This window comes from Tamandua tetradactyla, chromosome 7 (assembly GCF_023851605.1).
Source record: "Tamandua tetradactyla isolate mTamTet1 chromosome 7, mTamTet1.pri, whole genome shotgun sequence".
Classification (NCBI taxonomy): Eukaryota; Metazoa; Chordata; class Mammalia; order Pilosa; family Myrmecophagidae; genus Tamandua; species Tamandua tetradactyla.
Genome location: NC_135333.1, coordinates 145,933,903 through 145,937,830, shown reverse-complemented (window position 1 = coordinate 145,937,830; position 3,928 = coordinate 145,933,903).

The window sequence follows — 3,928 nt, the reverse complement described above, 5'->3', positions numbered from 1 at the left end:
CAGAGCTGGGAAACATGACGAGGGCTGGGTGCCTGTGTGGGTCTAGGAGTGCCGTAAACTGATGTTCCCAGAGCTGTGGGGCTGACTGGGGGCTTGTGTGCATGCATGAGTCTAGGAGAGTTGTAAATTGATGAGCAGAGCTGGGAGGGGGGCAGGGTTAGGGTGTGTGACACTATGGGTGGGGTGGTGTGTGTCCTGGGTATTTAGGTACACACCCCCAGCCTTTATGTGCTGGCAACAGCCTGCAGGGAGCAGGGAGGAGGAGACAGTACATGGTAAGGGTGCAGGAAAGGTAGGTTGGGCTGCACTTGGGATGGGGGTGTGGGGCAGGTGTGTGTGCTAGGGATTGGTAGGGCAGGGGTGCTTGGAGCGTGGGGACTGGGGCAGGGGATGGGGTTCAGGTGCGTGGGGTGTGGGATCAGTCATGGCCTGTGCTGGTGAGGGTAATGCATTCAAGGAAGATGGCCTGGCTTACTTCCTAGTCCCTGTCTCCCTGTCCGTTCACTCCTGTGGGGTCTGCGCTTCTGCTTTACACTTGTTTTCTGCTTCTCAGTTCCTCAGCCCCTGCAACCAGGGCCACCCTATGTGGTGCAGAAGGCTCTCCCAGGTCAGTTGCACTCTTGAATTGCTGTCTCAGTGGTCCTCCTGTCCTTTCTCTAATATTTCTTTGGAGCAGGGCTAAACTTGATCTATCCTATTCAGCCACCTTCCCAGAACTTTATCCCTTTTTTAAGTAATTGATTAGAATATCTGTAATTTCTTCTGTCTAATGTCTGTTTATACACACATTGAAAGTATCTGTGTGTATGGTACTCCAGAAAACTTTAATTTTTTTTGGTGATAGTTTCCTTTGTGAATATGATGAAAATTAAAGGACACGCTGTCCACTACCTAGAAAAAAATGCATGTAATCATAATTTGAATATAGTCTCAGGGAACTCATAGACAACTTGAAAACCATTCATGAGTTTATAATGGAGACGATGGCCCTCTCAGGTTAAGTACTGCTTTTGTACAGGTAGACTTTAAAAAAAAATACATAGTTTTTCCCAATTTATAATTGCAATCTGGTTTCTTCTTAGAATACTAATTGATTTTACTTTTTTACCACTGGTTCTATGATCACTCGAAACACCAGTCATAGTCTGAGCCAAGTGAATGTTTGGCTTTCTTGAGGTGAAAGAATCAGGAAAATGGAATAGAACACGTTCATGAAAGGCAGGAATAGATTAGAAGTGAGACTGAGGTGCCGGTAGAACTGGAGTAAAAGAACAGGGGTTTAGAGGAGAAAATGTGAAATTTGGAACATGAGCTGAAGAATTTTTTTTGGCTATTAGCCTTGTAATAATTTTTAAAAGTTATTGGTTTACAGCCTAAGCTTCTTGTTGGAAGGGTCTTTGACTTACAGGGAACTCTTTTGCTCCTTGGTGCTTTATAATAATTTGTTTTGCTGCATGGTAGGATTCTTTTTAAAAATATGAAGTCAATGTGTATATAAAATAAGTAGATGTATTCTTGGTTAAGAATCTGGGTTTAATTTGTTAAACTTTCCAAAATGAAAACTTTTTTTTGAAAATATGTCAGTGATTCTCACTTTTTTTTTTATCTTACCACTCCTTTACACTCTTAAAAAATTCTTTTATTAGAGAACGTATCGGTTTACTGAACAACCATGCATAGAATACAGGATTCCCACAGACTATCCTATTATTAACACCTTGCATTGATATGCTACATTTGTTACATTGATGAAAGTACATTTTTATAGTCCATGGCTTAATATGCTTGGCATTTTACATGGATCATCTGATTTAATCTTCACAACAATTGTACAAGGTGTGTAATATCATTTTACAGAAAAGAAATTGGTGTGAAGAAGTCAGGTACTTTGTTGGATCTCACAGAGCTCACAGGTGGCAGAGTTGCATGTTGAAACCATGTCTGTTTGATTTCAAAGCCCACTATGTCTAAATAAACTTAAAGAATTTTTTAATGGCTATAACTAAGCATCAATAGTTTAAAGAAATGTTTGCAAAAATAAAATGCTTTTAATTGTTGATAATTAAATACAAATTTATTCAAAATCAAATGTACATCATTTCCAGATTCAGAGCAAACTATACTGAGGCCAATACAAATAGGGATAAAATAACAAACACTTTTAGGTCAGAGGCAAGCACAGCTTCAAATGATAGGATGAGCTTGTGGAATTAAGGACAACACGAGCCTGGATGGGAAGCAAACAGGTTGGGGAGACCCCTTCCACAGAGAAGCATCAAGAAGGAACTCAAGGGTATGAGACAGAGCATAATGTTTGCTCAAAACCAATACTACAGTGAAATTCACTGATATGGTTACCTAACTCAGAAACACCACAGTAACCTATGCAATGAAAAATGTGTTCTGCAAGCAACAGAAGGAAGGCAGGTGTAGAGTCTGAGGAACAGCATTTTCATGTGGGTCTCAGGAGTCTAGTCACTTACATTGGTTGATATCATGAAAATAAGGAACTTACATTGGTTGATATCATGGAAATAAGGATTACCCACATTTAGAAAATCTTACAGCACACAGGAAAAATTCACTTTTGCCACTGTATCAAAAGATACAGAGCACCACTCCGTTTTTTGTACAGTACTTGGTTAACAGAGAATTAAGGCTGCTATTACAATAAGTCTGTCCCCAATTGGCTCCAGCCTATGAAATAAAACAATAGCATCATAAGCCAGTTTGGGGCTTTGTCATGCAGATATTGAGAACCTAGTGGGGGTGTGAGGGAGGCTTGACAATACCTGGAGATATTTCTGGTTGTCACAATGGGGCAGGCTGTGTTATGGGCATCTAGTGGTAGTGGCCACAAAACATCCTACAACCGCAAAGGAGAGCCCTACGCCAAAGAATTGTCCGAGACAAAACGTCAATAGTTTTGAGGCTGAGAAAGTGAACCAATGAAGGCTATTGCTCTTGTGGGCAGAAGCTTAGTTTTGCTCATTGTCATTTTTGGGTTCCCCACACCCGAATATCAGCCCTCATTAGGTATTATCGCTGAGGGCAGAAAAGTTGTCAGTAGGTCCAGAATGTGGACCAGACGGAGACGCGACAGCTGATTTCCTTTTTCATCTAAAACAATAAATCATCCTGTAGCTCAGGTACCATGTTTCTGCGGTCGTCACTGGCTTTTCAGACATTAACAGATGGTACCCTGGGCCTTGCTGCGACCGCGTTTCTGCTTCCCCCGCTGCTGTGCCCTCGCGGTGGGAAAACTAAAACGCTTTGGATTGAGGCGTTTTCATAACGTCATTTATTTAGTCTAGATGAGAAATTTTGCTCTTTAAGAGCAGGAAGGTTGTGGATTCCCAGAAGCTGGAAATCAAACCGGAGAATATTTGTCTACTAGGGAAGTTGGTGTTTATGTTGAGCTTATTTATAAGGCTAAGAAGAGCGGGGGTGGGGGGGGTCGGAACCCCCGACCTCGAGTACCTTGGGCTTTCGGTCAATGTTCTCCTGCGGGAGCCTCCCCGACCTTGGGTCGTTCCCTCGTGAGGACTGGGAGTGGGCGCCGCGGCAAGAAGGGTCAGCGGCAGGGCGGCGGGGGCCATTTCCCGACGGGACCGTCCTGCGGCCTCGCTGGTGGGTAAGGAAGTCCCCTTCTCAACTCATCTCTTCTGGAAACTTCCTCGGTCCTGTTTGTGGCCTAGGGGACGGTGGTGGAGGGAAATGGGGGAGTAAAGCTGACGGGAGCGGCCACGAAACGTGGAAAGGTGCTGGGCTGGGCGGACGCCTCAGGAAGGGGCGGGAGTCCTGCCTTCTGTGTCTTCGTCGCGTGACCGGAGCGGGCTACCCCCAGCCCTCCCGCCTGACGCCCAGCCTCGCGGAGCAGGTCCGGGAATCCGCGCGGACCGGCGGGAGGGCGGGGGCGGGGCTCAAA